General features: G+C 46.4%; 1 long non-coding RNA gene across 1 annotated transcript; it reads right to left on the minus strand.

The window, feature by feature from the left end:
* Window positions 1–4,460: 4,460 nt before the first annotated feature.
* Window positions 4,461–5,854, minus strand: LOC114812891. The gene is made up of 2 exons (XR_003760513.2): window positions 5,767–5,854; window positions 4,461–4,552 (listed from the first exon to the last, which is right to left on the minus strand). It is a non-coding gene; the product is annotated as an uncharacterized LOC114812891 (long non-coding RNA).
* Between the last annotated feature and the right edge of the window lie 17,121 nt (window positions 5,855–22,975).

A 22,975-nucleotide genomic window follows, 5' to 3' on the forward strand; every position in this document is an offset into this window, starting at 1 on the left:
GACCGAATGTGGCTCAATGGAAAGAGCCCGGGCTTGGGAGTCAGAGGTCGTGGGTTCTAATCCCGGCTCCGCCACTTATCAGCTGTTTGACTTTGGGCCAGTCACTTAACTTCTCTGGGCCTCAGTGACCTCATCTGTAAAATGGGGGTGAAGACTGTGAGCCCCACGTGGGACAACTTGATCACCTTGTATCTACCCCAGCGCTTAGAACAGTGCTTGGTACATAGTAAGCGCTTAACTAATACCATAGTAATAATAATAATCGCAAGTCCTTGGGGATGAAGGGGCAGGAGGGTGGCTCAATGAGAAGCAGCGTGGCTCAGTGGAAAGAATGCGGCCTTGGGAGTCAGAGGTCACAGGTTCTAATCCCGGCTCCGCCGCTAGTCAGCTGTGTGACCTTGGGCAAGTCACTTAACTTCTCTGTGCCTCAGTTCCCTCATCTGTAAAATGGTGATTAAAACTGTGAGCCCCACGTGGGACAACCTGATCACCTTGTATCCCCCAGCGCTTAGAACAGTGCTTTGCACCTAGTAAGCGCTTAACAAATACCACAATTATTAGGAAGCAGCGTGGCTCAGTGGAAAGACCCTGGGCTTCAGACTCAGAGGTCATGGGTTCGACTCCCGGATCTGCCACTTGTCAGCTGTGTGACTGTCGGCAAGTCACTTAACTTCTCTGTGCCTCAGTTGTCTCATCTGTAAAATGGGGATTAACTGAACTGTGAGCCTCACATTGGACAACCTCATTACCCTGTATCTACCCCAGCGCTTAGAACAGTGCTCTGCACATAGTAAGCGCTTAACAAATACCAACATTATTAAATTCTGGGTATGAACAGATGCCCCGATCCCAAGCCCAAGTGTCTTCTTTTTAAGCGCCAGCATAGACGGGAAGGTGTCCATGCGTGAGCAGGGAAATCCAAAATGGCAGCACCTGCCTCAATGGCTGAAGCAGGTAGAAAATCATATTAATAATAATAATAACAATGGTAGCATTTGTTAAGCGCTTACTATGTGCAAAGTACTGTTCTAAGCGCTGAGGTAGGTGCGAGGTAATCAGGGTGTCCCAAGGAGGGCTCATAGACTTCATCCCCATTTTACAGATGAGGTGACTGAGGCGCAAAGAAGTGAAGCGACTCACCCAAAGTCATAAAACTGGCAAGCGGCGGAGCCGGGATTAGAACCCACGGCCTCTGACTCCCAAGCCCGGGCTCTTTCCACTAAGCCACGAATTAACACACACCTACTGAGTAGCTCTGGTCTGGATGACATTCCTGTAGTCGGATGTATAATAATAATGATAATAATACTGATACTACTATTAATAATTGTGGTATTTAATCATAATAATTATGGCATTTGTTAAGGGCTTATTATGTGCCAGGACTATTCTAAGCACTGGGGTGGATACAAGCAACTCAGGTTGGACACAGTCTCTATCCCACGTGGGGCTCACAGTCTCAATCCCCGTTTTAGAGATGAGGGAACTGAGGCACAGAGAAGTGAAGTGACTTGCCCACCCAAGGTCACACAGCAGACAAGTGGCGGAGCAGGGATTAGAATCTATGACCTTCTGACTCCCAGGCCCATGCTCTATCCACCACGCCATGCTGCTTCTTAAGTGCATACTATGTGCCAAGCACTGTACTAAGCACCAGAGTAGACACAAGATTATCAGGTCCCACATGGACCTCCCAGGCTAAGTAGGAGGAAGAAGAGGTACTGAATCCTGTACTAAGCGCTCAGTACAGTGTTCTGCACACAGTAAGCGCTCAATAAATACGATCGACTGTCTGAATCCCCATTTTGCAGAGGAGAGAACTGAGGCCCAGAGATGTGAAGTGACTTGGCTAAAGTCAAACAGCAGACAAGTGGCAGATCCTGAGTCCCAGGCCCATGCTCTTTCTACCCGGTGTTTCTCTGGATGCAATATCCGACCTGATTAGCTTGTATCTACCCCAACGCTTAGAAGAGTGCCCGGCACATAGAAAGCTCTCAACAAATACCATAAAAAAACCCACAAAAAATCCTCAAAAAACTCATTTGGAAGCTCCAGGATGAAGGGATTAGTCCCGAATCAGAATAAATTGTAAGAGCCACCTACGAACCATAACCTCAGCCTGAGTTTCAGCACCTGTTGCTCTGGGCCACATGTTGCCCACAGCCACTGAGCCCTTCTTGACGTCTGATTTGGACACTGCCATGTTGAGAAGCACCTTGCTAGTTTCTGTAGCACCTGGACTCCTTCTGAGCAACTTTCAGAGCCCGTGATTCACCCCTCCCATGGGACTTGCTGCAACTTGAATCAGGTTTACCTAGCTGCAATTATCTGGGGAATTGAGGCCGCGAAAGCTCAAGCGGTGTAGACTGAACCCTAGAAATCTTTTAGTAAATGGTGAGGAGGTTCCCCCGGCTACCAAAGGCGGAGATGATCCTCCCTATTCTATACCCAAGCCTGGCAGCGGGACCCCCTCAAAGACAGATGGTAGAAGAATATCGAGTGCTATTATAGTAAGATTGAAATCTGCACTTTCTCTGCCAAACCACAGTTCATTTCACATGCTCGCACCTGCCTTTCACAGGGGTTTGCCTTAGATGTGGGGACGGGGAATGCAGAAGTTCACATCACCCAGCCCACCCCCTTCCCCCCAACACACATACACATACACACCCTCCCCTCTCAGCCCCTTCCAAACCCCCACCAGCAAATTATTATTATTATTATTATGATACTTGCTAAGCACTTACTATGTCCCAGGCATTGTACTAAGCGCTGGGATAGATACGAGGAGATCAGGCTGGACACAGTCCCTGTCCCACATGGGGCTCATAGTCTCAATCCCCATTTTACAGATGAGGTAACTGAAGCACAGAGAAGAAAAGTGACTTGTCCAAGGTCACACGGCAGATAAGTGGTGGAACCGGGATTAGAATCCGTGATTAGAACACCCCGTTCACCTCCCCTCAGCTAAGCCCCCTTTTCCCCCCTTCCCTCCCCTCAGCACTGTGCTCGGCCACTCATTTGTATATATTTTTATTACCCTATTTATTTTGTACATGTACATGTACATCCCCTTGATTCTATTTATTGCTATTGTTTTAATGAGGTGTACATCCCCTTCATTCTATTTATTGCTATTGTTTTTGTCTGTCTGTCTCCCCCGATTAGACTGTAAGCCCATCAACGGGCAGGGACTGTCTCTATCTGTTGCCGAATTGTACATTCCAAGCACTTAGTACAGTGCTCAGCACATAGTAAGCACCAATAAATACTCTTGAGTGAATGACGTCTTGAATCCCAGGCCGGTGCTCTATCCACTAGATTACACTGCTTCGACTGTGGGCCAGTCAGCAGAGCACCCAGTCATTCATCGTGGAACCTCAATGCACGGACAAAATAATAATAATAATAATAATAATAATAATAATAATAATAATGATGTTGGTATTTGTTAAGCGCTTACTATGTGCAGAGCACTGTTCTAAGCGCTGGGGTAGATGTAGGGTAATCAGGTTGTCCCACGTGAGGCTCACAGTTAATCCTCATTTTACAGATGAGGTAACTGAGGCACAGAGAAGTTAAGTGACTTGCCCACAGTCACACAGCTGACAAGTGGTGGAGCCGGGATTCGAACCCATGACCTCTGACTCCCAAGCCCGGGCTCTTTCCACTGAGCCACGCTGCTTCTCTAAAAGAGCGGTGGGAACAAAGAGGAATGTGTGTGTACCTTGGGAGAGAATGTAGTTGAGAGCCCAGGGGGGTTATTTATTTCTATCACTGTCTCCCCCTCTAAACTGTAAGCTCATGATGGGCAAAGAACACAACTGCTAATTCTGTGGCGCTGAACTCTCCCAAATGCTGAGTACAGTGCTCTGCATACGGTAAGTGCTCAATAAATACCATTGCTTGATTGATTGCCACTCCAATCCATCAATCAGTCATATTTATTGAGCACTTACCGTGTGCAGAGCACTGTACTAAGCAGTTGGGAGAGTACAACAGAGTCAGTAGATTCTTTCCAAACCCCTAAGGAGCTCACAGTCCAGAGGAAAGTAAGAGGTGGTTTTTGGTAACAAATTCTGAGCCCATTTGAAGCACAAATCATACTGGTCTCTGGAGATTGGTCGACTTTAGGTCATTTCCTATTTCAAATGTCCAAGTTTCTAGATTTATTTCCATCATTATAGTTCTGGGCCACAAGCCCATCTTTGCTAATAGCAGTGGCCCATCGGCCTACATGATCCCGGGCCATTCATTCAATCATTCATTCGATCGTATTTATTGAGCGCTTACTGGGTGCAGAGCACTGTCCTAAGCTCTTGGAAAGTACAATTCTGCAATAAAGAGAGACAATCTCTGCCCACAAAGGGCTTACGATCTAGAAGGGCTTCTCAATGAAAGAGGGGCAAGCTGCTTGGCGATGGTGACGTACGGGCAGAGATCGGCTCAGACACACACACCACGTTGTGTAATTTTTAATGCTGCACCTCCTGCTTCATCTCTGTATATTTCCCCTGCTCATTCTCAGGTAGAGGTGGCTATAAAGGTTGGACTGAGGAAGAGAAACAAAAGAATTTGATAAGCCACAAGCTGGATCATAAAACCACAAATAAAACCATAAAACCCACTCCAGACTGTAAGGTTATTGTGGACAGGGAATGTGTCTGTTATACTGTTCTACCGTGCTCTCCCAAGCGCTCAGTACAGTGCTCTGCACACAGTAAGTGCTCAATGAATACAACCGACTGATTAATGAGGATCTGCTGTCACCTCGCTTGTCTCCTTCTACATTCTAGCCCTCATAGTTCTCTTCGCTCATCTTCTCATTGGGTCTCCATCTCACCTGTCTCGCCACCGACCCCGGCCCACGTCCTGCCTCTGGCCTGCAACGCCCTCCCTCCTCAAATCCGCCAGACACTGATTCTCTCCCACTTCAAAGCCTTACTGAAGGCCCATCTCCTCCAAGAGGCCTTCCCTGACTAAACCCCACTTTTCCTCATCTCCCACTCCCTTCTTGCGTCGCCCCGACTTGCTCCCTTTGCTCTCCCCCGGCAACCCCACAGCCTCACAGCACTTATCTGTAATTTTATTTATGTGTATCGACATCTTTTTATTTATACTGATGTCTGTCTCCCCCCCCTTATAGACTGTGAGCTCACTGTGGGCAGGGATTGTTATTGTTCATTGTTGTACTGTACCTTTCCCAGCGCTTAGTGCTCTGCACACAGTTAGCGTTTAATAAATACGATCGAATGAATGAACTGAATGAATGGTATTCTAGATGTACACTTTCTGCAGGTCTGCCTTCCCAGAGCCACACCTTTTTCTTACTCCCCCTGCCCAGAATGGATTGTGATCCTTAGATGAAAGATGACATAAAAGCAGCCTAAATCAGTACTGGGCCAAATGTCTCAAACTGTAGATTGGGACACTGTAAAGGGTAGCAGACAATGGGAAAGTCCTTCATTTCATGTGCCTCAGTTCCCCCATCTGTAAAATGGGGAATGAGACCGTGAGCCCCATGTGGGACAGGGACAGTGTCCAACCCAATTTGCTGGTATCCACTCCAGCACTTAGTACAGTGCCTGGCACAGAGTAAGCACTTAAATACCACAACTATTATTGCTATTATTATGAAGTTCTCAAGGGATCGTAGAAATGTGATCATCAGAACTCCGAAAAGCCGTTAGTCTCTTTGTTCTTCCTGTCATTCACGGAACTTTATCCTTGTGGAACACAGAGATTTTTTTTTATTGCAACTGTTACCTGTTCCTATGTGCGTTGTCCCCCTTGAAGTCTAAATTCCTCGAGGACAGATCCCACATTTATGAAAGAGCCCGGGCTTGGGAGTCAAAGGTCGTGGGTTCTATTCCCGGCTCTGCCCCTTGTCAGGGGTGTGACATTGAGCAAGTCACTCAATTTCTCTGTGACTCAGTGACCTCATCTGTAAAATGGAGATTAAGATTGTGAGCCCCACGTGCGACAACCTGATTACCTTGTATCTACCCCAGTGCATAGAAAAGTGCTTGGCACACAGTAAGCGCTTAACAAATACCACCATTATTATTATTATAACCCAGGTTATTTTCCCAGCACAATTCTCTGGGCCAGTTCTCTTGATGTAGATTGTAAACTCGTGGTAGGCAGGGATTGTGTCTACCAACTCCATACTCTCTCAAGCCCTTAGTACAGCGCTCTGCACACAGTAAGCGCTCAATAAATACGACTGATCGATGGATTTGATTTGATTGATGATGGAGGTGGCAGGCTCCTCCCCCCCATCATTACCTTCTCCTTCATTATCACCCTCCCTCCCCCATCCCTTTCCTGCATTTCCCTCCCGGTTAACCTCTTCTTTCCCTGACCAGACCAAACAGATGTTATCATCTTCCTCTTTCCGCCACTTTGGAAATGCTATCCTACCCAATTTGCAGGGGGCCGGAGAAGGCAGGGGGAAGCCACGGGGGAGATTGTGGTGGGGAAGCTAAACTTTAAAATCTGTGTACACCACTAATCTGAACATACACCCTCTTTTCGGAGGGTGGGAGAGGTGTCGGCTTCCCCCAGAGGAAACCCAGAGAGCAGAGTTTCCTGACTCGCCCTTACCCCTCAGGTCAACTGGGCTGACCATCCCATTTCCTATGGCTCCACCTTAAAATTTCCACACTGGCTCCTACCAATCAGCAGGATGCAGGGACCCACCCACCCCTCCCATCCCCCCCCACCCCTCCCATCCCCCCCCCACCACAAAATGTGGATGTGGGTGTGAATGGGCAGGCCTGGTTTTGTGCAGGGGAGGGGAGCCTGCCGAAAGGGACAAAAGACAAACTTTTGATTTGTGGGGTAAGGAGGCTGCAAGGGGAGACTTGGGCTAATTTCACGCTGTGCTTACTGCCTGCTTTGTGTGCCTAACTATGGGGGTATATAGGAAGGGGCCACCTTAATTAGAAACCCCTATATTATCTCTACATTCCCCCAGCCAGCAAAGGGACCTGGTTTTCCACCTGGCTTTCTAATCTTATAAAAGGCCTCCGTGAACGGGTCTTTTTTGGGGCTGTGAACTGGACCTTCAAAAACCGATTTCTTTTGTGGGCAGTTCCCTTGCTGTTCTCTGTGCAGCAAAGACCTTAGCCTGTCAAGGCGAGAGGCAACATGGACTAAGAGGAAAGGGCAAAGGCCTGGGAGTCAGGAGACCTGGGTTCTAATCCTGGCCCTGCCCCTTGCCTGGTGTGACCTCGGGCAAGTCACTTAACTGCTCTGTGGCTCAGTTTCCTCAGCTGCAAAGTGGCAGTGAATTACCTGCTCTCCCTCCCTCATAGACTGTGAGCCCCTTGTGGGGCAGGAACTGTGTCTGATTTGATTAATCTGTATCTGCCCCAGCGCTCAGCACAGTGCTTGGCACCTTGTAAATAAGCTCGTTGTGGGCAGGGAGTGGGTCTGTTAACTCTCCCAACTGCTTAGTTCAGCGCTCTGCACACAGTAAGTGCTCAATAGTGACCTTAGACAAGTCACTTCTCTGGTCCTTGGTTACCTCACTTGTAAAATGAAGATTCAGACTGTGAGCACTATGGGGGACAGGGACTGGGTCCAATCTGATTATCTTGTATCTACCCCAATGCTTAGAACAGTGCTGGGCACATAGTAAGCGCTTAACAAATACCATCTTTATTATTATTAGCATGTATTATCCCAGTACTTAGAACAGTGCTTGGCACATAGTAAGCGCTTAACATACACCATCTTTATTATTATCATTATGATATCTGCTGTGTGTGCTTGGGCAAGTCACTTCTATTCTCTAGGCCTCAGTTACCTCATGTAAAATGAGGATTGAGACTGTGGGTCCCATTGGGGACAGGGATTTAGTCCAACCTAATTAGCTTCTATCTACTTCAGCTCTTAGAACCGTTCCTCACATAGTAAGTAAATAACAAATACCACATTCACACAAAAAAACAGTGAAAGAAGAAGCAAGTGCTTAACAAATTATTATTATTATTATTATGCAATGCTGTTGCCAATTTTTAGGGTCCAGGCTCTTTCATCTAGGCAAATCCCTTCATTCAATCAATCGTATTTCCTGAGCTCTGACTGTGTGCAGAACACTGAACGAAGCTCTTGGAAGAGGACAATAAAACACCTTACCTTGCTTCATTTAAAAACTGTGAAGTGGACAACAGCTTGTTTGGGTTTTTACCAGACTTCCAGGCCACTAAAGAGAGCTTGCAGAAGGAAGTCTCCCAGAGTCAGGCGATGCCATGCCCACAGTCCTGCTCCTTGGCTTTCCCGAAGGGCAGGGCTGGCCTGGCCCAGGAAGGAGGGAAGGAGGGAAGGCGGGAGGGCGGGCCTGTTGTTGCTGCTGCTGCATGTCACGCCACTAAAACGATAAGAATCGCTGACAAAAGCAGAAGGACACTTTACCCAAAGTCTTCCCTCTGAAGTGGAGAGGCTCTTTTTCCTTCCACGACTGTTTAAGGCTTGTACGCTGAAGCCCTCCCCCGAATGCCAGTGGTCCCAAGGGAAAACCACTTGATAATAACAATAATAATAATGGTATTTGTTTTGCGCTTAACTACGTGCCAGGCACTGTACTAAGCGCTGGAGTGGATACAAGCAGATCGGGTTGGACACAGTCCCTGTTCCATATGGGGCTCACAGTCTCAATCCCCATTTTACAGATGAGGGAACTGAAGCCCAGAAAAGTGAAGTGACTTGCCCACCCAAGGTCACACAGCAGACAAGTAGCAGAGCCGGGATTAGAACCCATGACCTTCTGACTCCCAGGCCCGTGGTCTAGCCACTGTGGTTCCTCCATGTCTGCTGTGTGACCTTGGGGGGCAAGTCACTTCACTTCTCTGGGCCTAAATTCCCTCATCAGTAAAATGAAGATTAAGAGTGTGAGCCTCATGTGGGACAGTGACTGTGTCCAACTTGATTAACTTGCATCTACCCCAGTGCTTAGAAAAGTGCTTGGCACATAGTAAGCACTTAACAAATACCATAATTATAATTATTATTAGCTCCAAGGGCCCTGCTAATCCCACCAAAACTTCAAGCCTTGTAGCTTTCCACTACACAGCCTTGGCATCCTGCTCCAGTGATAATATTAACACTGATAGGAAGAATAATGGTGGTATTTGTTAAGCTCTTTATCTGAACCAGGTGCCATATTTACCTATTCTATAAGCAGGTCAGATTCGGTCTCTGTTCCACACGGGCCTCAAGTCCAGAGGGAGGGAGAACAGGTAATCGAATCCCCTTTTTACAGTTGAAGAAACTGAGGCCCGGAGAGGTTAGGTGACTTGCTCAAGGTCTCAAGGCAGGCAAGCTCTTAGTACAGAACTCATCTATTTATTGCCATTGTTCTTGTCTGTCTGTCTCCCCCGATTAGACTGTAAGCCCGTCAAAGGGCAGGGACTGTATCCGTTATCGATTTGTACCTTCCAAGCGCTGAGTACAGTGCTCTGCACATAGTAAGCGCTCAATAAATACTATTGAATGAGTGAATGAACTCATCGGAAGCGCTCGATAAATGCCACTGACTGAAGTAGCAAAGCAGGGATTAGAAGCCGGGTCTATGGACTCCTAGGCCGGGGCTCTTTCCACTGGAGCGTACTACTTCTCAGTGGAAGGAAATAGTCTGAGAAATTTGCAATCACAAAGATTATGAGAGTGAAATGTCACCAAGGATAGTTTTTGTTTGGATCCAGAAATGCAGAATCCCAAACACCACCTCCAGGGGGACCCATGAGAAGAAAAAGCTAAGCCTTGAGGTAAGAGTCCATCCTAAGCTTTAAAAATAATAATAATAATAATAATACAATAATAATAATGTTTGAAAAGTGTTATGTGCCAAGCACTGAATTAAGCAGTAGGGTAGATTCAAGATAATCGGGTCCCACACTGGGCTCACAGTCTAAGGTGGGAGGAGAACAAGTATTGAATCCCCATTTTGCAGATGAGAGGACTGAGGCAAGTGACTTGCCCAAGGTCACACTGCAAACAAGCGGCGGAGCTGGGATTAGAACCCAGGTCCTCTGACTCCCAGGCCCGGGCTCTTTCCAGAAGGTCATAGAAGGATCAATGATTCCCCAGGAGAATCTCTGTGCTGCGCAGACACGTCTTCATTATGATTTGGGGAAAATCTTTCATTTCACTCAAACTCCATGTCTACCAACTCTATTGTACTGTACTCTCCCAAGCGCTTAGGACAGTGCTGTACACACAGTGACCACTCAATAAATACCACTGATTGATTGATTTTCCTTCTACTGAGGTTGCCAATTTCAGTCATAGGAATCCTGCTGCCCATTGAGAATAGCACCTATACAATGTCACCAAATAGCAGAAGTAATAATATTTACACTATTCTAAATTGGGAGCCTCAAGTGAGACAGGGACTGTGTCCAACCTGACTGACCTGTATCCGCCCCAGCGCTTAGAACAGTGCTTAACACATAATAAGCCCTTACACATACCGTAATAATAACAAAACACTTGGGAAAACACAACGGAAGGAGTGATGGGTTCCTTTCCCACAAGGCACTTACACTCTAACAGCTACACTCTAACCAGCTGGGCATCAGAGATTTTCTCCGAGTTTAAATCTCTTTTCACATAAACTGGGAAACTGGATTAAGGTCACGTCTCCTAGTACAGTGTTCTGAACATAGTAAGCGCTCAATAAACACCACTGATTGATTCATCTCCTCCATGAGGCCTTTCCCGATTAAGCCCTCTTTTTCCCGGCTCGCTCTCCCTTCTGCCTCCTCTATGCCCTTGGATTTGTGACCACTGGGCGTTTGATATCCACCCCACCCTCAGCCCCATGGCGCTTATGTACGTAACTGTAAATTATAGATTATAAATTATTTATAGTAATGTCTGCCTCCCCCCTATTGACTGTAATCTTGTTGTGGGCAGGGATCATGTCTACCAACCCCGTTGTATTATATTTGTCAGTCAGACAATCAGACATATTTACTGAGCTCTTACTAAGCGCTTGGGAGTCGACGATACGACAATACAAAAATTTTTCCATCGTATTGAGTGCTTACTGTGTGCAGTGTATTAAATGCTTGGGAGAGTACTATATAACAATCAACGATCAACAGGCACATACCCTGCCCATAATGAGCTTACAGTCTAGAGGGGGAGACAGAAAATAACATAAATAAATTCAACTTCCCATAGAAGCAGTGTGGCCCAGTGGAAAGAGCACGGGCTCGAGTGTCAGAAGACCTGGGTACTAATCCTGGCTCTGCCATGCGTCTGCTTTGTGCCCTTGGGCAAATTCCTTCACTTCTCTGTGCCTCAGTCTCCTCCTCTGCAAAATGGAGGTTTGAGCCTACTCCCTCCTACTTAGACCGTGAGCCTTACATGGGACAGGAACTGTGTCCGAACAGATTAACTTGTATTTTCCCCAGTGTTTAGAACAGTGACTGACACACAGTAAGCTCTTAACAAGTACCACAGTCCTTGATTATTATCGAGAACTAGCCTGAGAGATGAGGTCAGGCTTATTGAGGTTATTCATCCAGAATATTTTTCGGCCTGGTCGGGGTAAAAGTACAAGTAAAGTGTTTCCATTGCTTTACACTCATTTCCTAATCTTCGCCTCTGCGACCCCCATAAACCTTATTTATACCACACATCTCTCTTGGGAATTCTGCTCCCTTCCCAGAAGTGCTTCCCTGAAGGCTGGCCTTGTGATGGAATTGGAATGGTGTGTTCATGCTCCAGCCCATTTTACCAAGCTTTTTATCACCTCCTTGAGAGACCCACTCTGCAGGAGTTTTTTAAGACAATAAATCAATTACCCACCAGTTTTTTAAGCTAATAAATCAATGACAGTGTGGCTTAGTGGAGAGAACCCAGGGCTGGGAATCAAAAGGACCTGAGTTCTAATCCCGGTATGTTTAGAAGCAGCAGGGCTTAATGAAAAGAGCACGGGCTTGGGAGTCCGAGGTCATGGGTTCTAACCCCAACTTTGCCAGTTGTCAGCTGGGTGACTTTGGACAAGTAACTTCACTTCTCTGTGCCTCAGTTACCTTCATCTGTCAAATGGGGATTAAAACGGTGAGCCCCACATGGGACAATCTGATAACCTTGTATCTAGCCCAGCGCTTAGAACAGTGCTCAGCACATAGTAAGCACTTAACAAATACCATTATTATTATTATGTATCTGCTGTGTGACATTGGGCAAGCCACTTCACTTCTCTGGGCCTCAGTTACCTCCTCTGTATAATGGGGATGAAGACTATGAACCCCACATGGGACAGGAACTGTGTCCATTCATTCATTCATTCATTCATTCATTCAATCGTATTTATTGAGCACTTACTGTGTGCAGAGCACTGTACTAAGTGCTTGGAAAGTACAATTCGGCAACAGATAGAGACAATCCCTACCCAACGACGGGCTCACGGTCTAGAAGGGGGAGTAAAATACCATTATTATTATTATCTACCCCAGCAGTTTAGAACAGTGCTTGGCACATAGTAATGACTTAACGAATACCACAGTTATTATTATTATCCCAAGAGTGAAGGCAGTATCATGGAGGTGCTCTCTGTGGCCCACAGACCCTACCCCAGTGCTGGAGACAGCTGAGAAGGTGTAATAGTAATAATAATAATTATGGTATTGTGTAATAATTGTGTGGAGCGGCTGTTCACAAATAACACAGCTGCCAGGGCAGGAGGGAGGCTGGGCCCAGGTGGGAAAACCTGAGGACACAACTCCATCTGGGGGAACTGGTTTTGAATGGTTCGGGCCAGATGCAATCTGCCCCATAGCATAATAATAATGATGCCATTTGTTAAGTGCTTACTATGTGCCAAGCACTGTTCTAAGCGCTGGAGTAGATACCATGTAATCACCCACCCAAGAACCCACGACCTCTGACTCCCAAGCCTGGGCTCTTTCCACCATGCCACACTGCTTCTCAAGCGTAGTAGACAGAGCACAGGCCTGGGAGTAAGAAGGACCTGGGTGTTAATCCCGGCTCCGTTGCTTGTCTGCTGTGTGGCCTTGGGCAAGTCACTTCACTTCCCTAGACCTCATCTGTAAAATAACCATTGAGACTGTGAGCCCACAGGGACTGTGTCCAACCTGATTTGCTTGTATCCGCCACAGCACTTAGCTAGTTGTGGGCAGAGAATGTGTCTGTTTATTCTTCTATTTTACTCTCCTGAGTGTTTAATACAGTGCTCTGCACACGGCAAGAGTTCAGTAAATATAATTGAATGAATGAATGAATTCTCCCCACCACGTGCTGACCATTCCCTGAAGGGAAGAGTCAGGAGACCGTGGCCATGTTTCTGTATGAAAGAGTCAGCCTTCCGGCTCACCATGGGAACTTCGCGGGCAGCAGGCAGGCCACACCACAGGAAAATCCAATACTCTCCCTCCTCTTCCCCCCCAAAAATTCCTAAAAAGAACCGCTCCTTCCCCTCCAACCCCCAATATACAGATTCCACCCTCCCAGGATTCCATCTAGTTTCTCTCTGCCTACGAATTCCATCTCCTAATTCACCCCATCATCGCCCTCATGCACAAAAACACCCTACCGACATCAAAATCGCAAAGGAAAGGGAAAGCCAGCCACACCTCCTGTTTCGGGACAAGTATGTTCTCTGGACATTTTTATGAGCCCTGGGAAGAAGAAGTTGGTGTCTGGGGGTGGAGCCCATCACGGGGTGACCCTACGATAGAGCCAACATTTCAAAAAAACTGAAACGCCTCTTCCCTTAAATCATCTTTTGGAAACCATTAAGTGCCCTTCAGTGCCCTTATACTTCACAAACCAAAAGCTACATTTATTATAAGCTTGTTTCAACACTATATATATATGTGTGTGTGCATATATATCTACGCACACACATATATATATATAAAAACCCAAAAGTTAAGGATTATCCTGAGGCGACTGATCCAGTTTCTGGGTTCTTATTCCCCTGGTTTCTTCTTTCTCTGCCTCCGTTTGGGACTGTTGATCACTGCTGCATCCAGGGGAGTGAGAACAGCAGAATTAACAAACTGTCGACCTTCTGGTTCCCTGACAGCTAGAGCCTCGTTTGGATCTGCCCGAATCCTTTAGGTGTTGGGCGTCAGGGATTCCTTGGGAAGCAGCATGGCGGAGTGGATAGAGCACAGGCCTGGGAGACAGAAGGTCATGGGCTCTAATCCTGAATCCGCCACACGCCAGTGGGTAAGTCACTTCACTTCAGTTGCCCCATCTGTAAAATGGGGATTGAGACCGTGAGCCCCACGAGGGACAGGAACTGTGTCCAAGCTGATTTGCTTGTATCCACCCCAGCGCTTAGTAAAGTGCCTGGCACAGAGAAAGCATTTAATAAATTCCACTATTATTATTATTGTTGGTGGGGCCAAGGGCCTTGGTAGGATTTTCATTCCGGACCTAGAGGTACAGGGACTCAGTTGCGGCATCAGGGTTCGAGTCAGGAGGACCTGGGTTCTAGTCCCGGCTCCACCACGTGTCTGCTGTGGGACCTTGGGCAAGTCACTTTCCTTCTCTGTGCCTCAGGTACCTCATTTGTAAAATGGGGATTAAGATTGTGAGCCCCCTGTGGGACAGGGACTGTATCCAACCTGATTTGCTTGTCTCCACCCCAGCGCTTAGAACAACGCTTAACACATAATAAGCACTTAACAAATATCACAATTATTATGATATTAGTTCCGGAATCGCCTGTGTCCTCAAGACCACGATGGCCCAAACTGGTCCAGGATCTCCTGAGAGACCTTGGACCAGACACATTCCAGCCAGAAGCTGGAAGGGTTGGGGCTAAAACTAATCTTTTCTCCTTTTCCTCCTCCTCCTCTTTCTCTTCTTAGAAAAGCAGCATGGAGTAGTGGATAGAACATGGGCCTGGGAGTCAGAAGGTCCTGGGTTCTAATTCTGGCTCTGCCACATATCTACTGTGGGACTTTGGGCAGTCACTTCACTTCTCTGGGCCTCAGGGACCTCTTCTGTAAAATGGGGATTGAGACTTTGAGTCCCATGTGGGACAGAGACTCTGTCCAACCTGACTTACTTGTATCCACCCCAGAGCTTAGGACAGTGCCTGGCACACAGTCAGCACTTAACAAATACCATAATAGCATGGCTTAGTGGCAAGAGCACGATCTTGGGAATCAGAAGTCGTGGGTTCCAACCCCAGCTCCGCCACGTGTCAGCTATGTGACTTGGGGCAAGCCACTTAACTTCTCTGTGCCTCAGTTATCTCGTCTGTAAAATGAGGATTAAGACTGAGAGCCCCACGTGGGACAACCTGATTACCTTATATCTACCCCAGTGCTTAGAACAGTGCTTGGCACATAGCGCTTAACAAATACCATCCTTACTATTATTATTATTCCTCCTCCTTCTCCTCCTCTTCCTCCTCCTTCTCTTCTTCCTCCTCTTGATCTTCTTCCTCTTTCTCTTCCTCCTCCTCCTCCTCCTCCTCCTACCCAGCCCAGGAGGGCAATGGAGGCTGATGGGCAGCCAGTGGCTCTTTCTAGCTCCTACATGGTTTCTTCTCCTTCCCTGCCAAGGTCAGATTTGAGGAGGCCGGGCCTCTTCGAGTCAACATGGAATGGGAAATAGCAAAGAGAAAGGCCTCTGGGCTCTGTTTCCTGCTCCTTCTATCACCAGAAGCCAGCTCAGTTCCTGGCCAGCCCCGACCCCCAGGGCTCTCAGCCTGAGGTCATCTCCAGGCCAGAGGACCGACCAGATTGTGTGAGTCCCCTGTGGGACAGGGACTGTATCCAACCTGATTTGCTTGTCTCCACCCCAGCGCTTAGAACAACGCTTAACACATAATAAGCACTTAACTTGCATCAGGTCCAGGGCTGAGCGGAGGACTGAGTTTCACCCTGAGGTGTTCCAGAGGGAATGGAAGTCCCAGGGGGCCTTCTAGAGGAAACCTCAGCTTCTAGATCAGACTTGAAACCACCCTGGACTCCTCCAGACCAGAAAGAAAAACTCAGTTTCTTGATCAGACTTGAAACCACCCTGGCCTCCCCCAGACCAGAAAGAAAAACTCAGTTTCTTGATCACACTTGAAACCACTCTGGCCTCCTCCAGACCAGAAAAAGACCCAGAGCCAAGTCAGACCAACGGCAGGTGCAGAGAAGCAGTGTGGCCTAGTGGATACAGCATGGGCCTGGGAATCAGGAGGACCTGGGTTATAGTTCCGGCTCTGCTGTGTGACCTTGGGGAAGTCACTTCGCTTCTCTGGGCCTCAGTTCCCTCATCTGTTAAATGGGGATTAAGACTGTGAGCCTCATGTGGGACAGGGACTGTGTCGAACTCAATTATTTTGTATCTATCCCAGCGCTTATAATAGTGCCTGGCACATAGGAAGCACTTACTAAATATCATTTTTAAAAAAGCTGCAGCCATCAAAAGTTTTTTTTATGTTTCTTTCACCTCTTTTTAAAGGTGTGGGCTGAATCTGGGTGTGTTTCCCCCATCTCGCCCTCAAGAGCAAGGACGAAAACTTCTCACTTCTCCCCTTACTTTGTAGCTCTCCTCAGTATTCTACACCCAGTGGGTGATCAATAAATTCTGTCCACTGATGGGTTGTGACTGTGCTAATAATAATAATAATAATAGTGATATTTGTTAAACACTTAGTAGTCAATCAATCATATATAGAGCACTGTTATTATTATTATGGTATTAGTTAAGCTCTTACTATGTGCCAAGCACTGCACTGAGCACTGGGGTGGATACAAGCAAATTAGATTGGACACAGTCCCTGTCCCATATGGGGCTCACTGTCTCAATCCCCATTTTACAGACGAGGGAACTGAGGCTCAATGAAGTGAAGTGCTCCGCCACTTATCTTCTGTGTGACTTTAGGCAAGTCACTTCACTTCTCTGTGCCTCAGTTATCTCATCTGTAAAATGGGGGTTGAAACTGCAAGCCCCACATGGGACAGAGATTGTGTCCAACTCAATTTGCTTGTACCCATCTCAGCGCTTAGTACAGTGTCTGTCACATAGTAAGTGCTTAACAAATACCATGGTATCATCATCAAGGTTAGACAGCAGACAAGTGGTGGAGCCGGAATTAGAACTCATGACCTTCTGACTTCCAGGCCTGTGTTTTATCCACCACGCTACGCTGCTTCTATTCCAAATCGTTTCCGTGTGCAGATCGCTATACTAAGTGTTTCGGAGAGTACAATAGAACACTATAATAGATATATTCCCTGTCCTCAATGATCTTACAGCCTAGAGGGGGAGACGGATATTAATAGAAGTAAATAAAATTACAGATACGTACCTCAATACCGTACTACATGCCAAGGATTATGCTAAGCACCAGGCGACACAACTCAATCCTGTCGGACACAGGCCCTGTCCCAGATGGGACTCGCAGCTTAAGGGGAAGGAAGAACAGATAAGAAAACTGAGGCCGAGAGAAGCTGAGGACTTCGGCTTGTCCAAGATCACACGACAGGAAAGTGGCAGAGCCGGAATTAGAACCCAAGTCTTCTGACTCCCTGTCCTGTGTTCTTTCCACTATGACACAGTACTTCTCAAGGCCAATGATAGTTTCCAAAGTAAACAAAATAGTAGATGTGCCTTAATAACCCAGAGCATCCTGCTTGGTTTTCCCTAAAGGTAACTGGGAAATGGGAAAAGGAAATAATTCAAGGTCGCTTCTTCACCCCCAAAGAGGCAAGAATAGAGAATTTGTTAGCATACAGAAGCGTGCAAAATCGTGCAGGAGAGGGGTTTGGATAAATTCTTCTCTCTGCCCTCACCTGAACCTGTACCCCCTTAAGACAGGGTTAAAACTGTATTAGTCCCCAGGGTGTGAGGGATCAAGGCACGACACAGGAAGGAAAGAGTTGTTCAGTTGTTTTAGTCAATGTCGGACTCACATTGACCTTTTCTTCCTCTGCACCTCTCCTCCCTCGAACCGAATAACCCAGTCTCGGAGACAGGCACAAAACCGACCTGATATCCCGGAGACTTTACCAGTCGCACCAAATTCCCACCGGCCTTCCTCACCCTCGCCAAGGTCAGAGCGATGACGCACCGGGGGCCAAGCAAACACGATCTGCCTGGACAAGTACGCTACCATTGCTAGGGATCGGATTTTCCATTTTTATTCATTAAAATTCACACTCGTGCAACCGTGGGCCCAGGTTCATTTGGGTGCCTATGATCCTAAGTCACAAGTCAACTTCACTTCTCAATGCCTCAAGGCTCCCTCGTCTTGCAAAATGGATTCGATGCCTGTCCTCCCTCCTACTTATGAGAAGCAGCGTGGCTTAGTGGCAAGAGCCCAGGTTTGGGAGTCAGAGGTCATGGGTTCTAATCCCGACTCTGCCACTTGCCAGCTGTGTGACATTGGACAAGTCACTTCACTTCTCTGCGCCTCCGTCATCTGTAAAATGGGGATTAAGACTGTGAGCCCCACAGGGGACAACCTGATTACTTTGTATCTACCCCAGTGCTTATAACAGTGCTTTGCACATAGTAAGTGCTTAACAAATACCATCATCATCATTATTATTATTATTATTAAGACTCTGAGCCACACATTGTATCTGCTTACCTTCTATCTACCCCAGTGCTTAGTACAGAGCTTGACACATAGTAAGCACTTAAATGCCATAATTCTTATTATTAGCATTTACAAAATAGCTTATGTGTGGGGGAAGGGCGGGAGGGAGGGGGTAAAATGTGACTGAAAAATGAAGCACACAGTTTTCCACTCCTCCCCCTACTTTACCACTATTTTCTTCTCCCACTCACAGCAGTTGCAAAAACCATCACTGAGGCTACAGGCTTGTCAATGAGGGGTTTATCCAGTTTCCTAGAAATGAGAGCTACTTCAGGCTTTAGAAACAAGACATCCTCAAAAGGCTTTTTGTCTCTGAGAGGTTCAGCAGAAACTCGCTTCCCTCCCTCTGCTGTAAAAACATGGAGTTGGAAAACTATAATAGATGGGAATATGCCGAAATTGCCATCTGGATCTAATCTCATCCTGGGTAGAAAGAGAGTCTCTTCCTCAGACCGGTCTAGAATTGGCCATTGTGCTATTAATAATTGCTTATTTAAATAACGAATGATCATCATCATCCTCATCATAGATTAAATCCTAGGGTTAGCTAGAAGTCAAATACCTTCTGGAGTACCAACATGAGAAGCACGGGCCTGGGAGTCAGAAGGATCTGGGTTCGAATCCCGGCTCTGCCACTCAGTCTACTGTTTGACCTTGGGCAAGTCACTTCACTCTCTGAGTCTCAGTTCCCTCATCTGTAAAGTGGGGATTAAAACTGTGAGCCCTATGTGGGACCGTGTTCAACCCAATTTGCTTGTATCCACCCCGATGCTTAGTACAAGTGCTTGGCACATAGTAAGCGCCTAACATATACCATAAAATATTTTTAAAAAATGAACCTATATGAACCGGGAGATTCTCCCACTCAGCGAGTCAGTGTATGAAACAGAGAAGCTGTGTTGCCTAGTGGAAAGACACCAGGGCTGGGAGTACAGGGCACCTGGGTTTCTATAACGGTTCTGCCACTTGCCCATTGTGTGATCTTGGAAAGTCACTATTTTTTTTTTTTAGCGGTATTTGTTAGGCACTTACTATATACCAGGCACTGAACTAAGCGCTGGGGTAGATCCGAGCTAATCACATCGGACACAGTCCATGTCTCATTCGGGGCTCACATTTGAATCCCCATTTTACAGCTGAGGCAACTGACTCACAGAGAAGTGATTTGCCCAAGGTCACACAGCACACAAGTGATGGAGCCGGTATTAGAACCCAGGCCCTCCAACTCCCAGGACCGTGCTTTTACCACTAGGCCAAGTGCTTCTCATATCTTCAGGCTTAATGTCTACGGGCTTCAGTTTTCTCATCTGTAAAATGGGACTCAAATAGCTGTTGTCTTTCCCTCTTATATTGGGAGCCTGATGTGGGACATGGGCTGTGTCCAACCCAATTATACTGTATCCCCCCAAGTGCTTAGTTCTGGGTTTAGCACGTAGTAAATGCTTAACGAATACCTTAATTGTTATTATTGTTATCACTAACACGAAGCAGTCACAGCTATACATAGATTATTTAGTATTGTAACCACCCGCATCATAGTCTGGGAAAAGGGGCCACATTTAATAAATGGTAATATTGTAAATGCATATGGATTACCAACAGTGTCCTCTGCAGAGCACAAAGATAAGCATGGATTCAATTCAATCGCATTTACTAAGCGCTAACTGTGTTCAAAGCACTGTATACTAAGCACTTGGGAGAATACAATACAATAAATGGACACATTCCGATTCATTCCATTCCGGGAAGCAGCGTGGCTCAGTGGAAAAGAGCCTGGGCTTTGGAGTCAGAGGTTATGAGTTCGACTCCCGGCTCTGCCACTCGTCAGCTGTGTGGCTGTGGGCAAGTCACTTAACTTCTCTGTGTCTCAGTCACCTCATCTGTAAAATGGGGATTAACTGTGAGCCTCATGTGGGACAACCTGATTACCCTGTATTTACCCCAGCGCTTAGAACAGTGCTCCGCGCATAGTAAGCGCTTAACAAATACCAACATTATTATTATTATTATTCCCTGCCGACAATGAGTTTATAGGATCTCACTTTGGATTCAGTAGTTTAAATGGTCATTCCCTGACCGGTGAAGCTCCGTAGTTTCAACCAATTTTTATCATGAGCCAATTTTTCCCCTCATAATTCCAGCAAAAGATTTAGCCTCCTAGTAGCAGAGTTGTACTAAATTCCCTATTAAAGAAAGCAACAGTTCCTTTATGGTCACCTCGATCTATTTCCTCCTCCACCAAATGGAATCGGAATCAATTGGTATCAAAAATAGATGAGTGATGCAAATCCAGTCAATCAATCCATCAATCCATATCAAACGGTAACTATTAAGTCATTATACTGGGATGAAAGATGTGCTAATCGCGTGGAAGGCTAAAATAGAGTTTGGTGTACAGATCCCTGGCCCTTAAAGAGCTCACGGCTCGCCTCTAGACTGTAAGCTCATTGTGGTCAGGGAATGTTTCTTTTAACTATTATATTGTACTCTTCCAAGTACTTAGTACAGTGCTCTGCACTCAGTAACCGTTCAATAAATACGATCGAATGAATCTAGCAATTCCCGGTCTCCCTCCTACTTAGAATGTGAGCCTCATATAGGCCGTGATTATTTTATAACCACCCCGGTAGTTTACAACGCTTGCATATTGTATGCATTTAACAATTAACAGAATTATTATTATTATTAGAGGAGGAGGCAGATCCTAAAATCAATTACATATTGGGGGAAGCAACAACGTATAAAGACATGTATATAAAGTGCTGTGGGAATTCCTTCTGCAGTTGGGTATTGGATCAACCAATCACTGGCATTTATTGAGCACTTAATATGTACAGAACACTGTATTAAGCACTTGGGAGAGAACCATCAAGTCTGGGAGTCCCCTTGGGAGATCTGCATGCAGAGCTATGGACTCAGGGAATAATAATAATAAGAACTGTAGTATTTGTTAAGTGCTTACTATGTGCTAAACACTGTACTATGCACTGGGAACTGAGATATGCACACCTGAATAATAATAACGCTAATTATGGTATTTGTTAAGGGCTTACTATGTGCCAGGCACTGCATTAAGCGCTGGGGTGGATATAAGCATATCAGGTTGGACATAGTTCCCGTCCCACATGGAGCTCACAGTTTCAATCCCCATTTTATAGATGAGGTAACTGAGGCACAGAGAAGTTAAGTGACTTGCCCACAGTCACACAGCAGACAAGAGATGGAGCCAGGGTTAGAACCTAGGGAGCCAGAAGACCTGGATTCCAAACCCGCCTCTGCCACTATTACCCTATATCTACCCCAGCACTTAGAACAGTGCTCTGCACATAGTAAGCGCTTAACAAATACCAACATCATCATCATCATCATCATCATCACTTACTTGCTGTGTGCCCTTGGGCAAGTCATAACTTCTCTGTGCCTCATCTGCAAAATAGGGATTCAAAGCCTGTGCTCCCTCCTACTTAGAATGTGGGATCTGATGATCTTGAATCTACCCCAGCGCTTAATCTAGAGCTTAGCACATAGTAAGTGCTTAACAAATACCGTTATTATTACTATTAGATCCTCTGACTCCCAGGCCCGCGCTCTTTCCACTAGGTCATGCTGACCTCCCAGGGAGATTTCCCTGTGAAGCAGTCAGGTCCTCAAGGGTTTTCCAGAGATCACGGAAATTACAAACAAGAGAAATCCCCTCCTTAGAAAGAGCCTAAAGAGAATCTTCACCCAAATCTGGGCCCTCGAAGCAACATATTGAACCCATCTTGTTAAAGTAACAAGACTTCCGAGAAGCCGCACGGCACAGTGGATAGAGCCCGGGCCTGGGAGTCAGAAAGTCATGAGTTCTGATCCTGCCTCTGCCGCTTGTCTGCTGTGTGACCTTGGGCAAGTCACTTGACTTCTCTGCGCCTCAGTTCCCTCATCTGTGAAATGGGGATCGGGACTGTATCCAACATGATTTGCTTTCATCCACCCCAGCACTCAGTACAGTGCCTGGCATATAGTAAGCGCTTCACCAATACCAGAATTATTATTATTATATAAGAGAATTGGTAGACATGTTCCCTGCCCACATAGAGCTTACAGTCTAGACAGGGAGGCTGACTGAATCAAATGATGATTTTTCCCCTTCCAAACTAGTAAGACATTTCTGAATTTCTACCTTAGGGCTTAAGCTACAACCTCTCTTACTCTCTTCCTTAGTCAGGACAGATTTCAGGGTTGGAAACAAAGGACTGTCCTTGAGATGAGGCAATCAGCAGAGGTGGGCTATGAGTCCTTAACTGAGCCATCAATCAGTCAGTGGTATTTATAATAATGTTGGTATTTGTTAAGCGCTTACTATGTGCCGAGCACTGTTCTAAGCGCTGGGGTAGATAC

The sequence above is a fragment of the Ornithorhynchus anatinus genome, chromosome 6, assembly GCF_004115215.2.
Source record: "Ornithorhynchus anatinus isolate Pmale09 chromosome 6, mOrnAna1.pri.v4, whole genome shotgun sequence".
NCBI lineage: Eukaryota > Metazoa > Chordata > Mammalia > Monotremata > Ornithorhynchidae > Ornithorhynchus > Ornithorhynchus anatinus.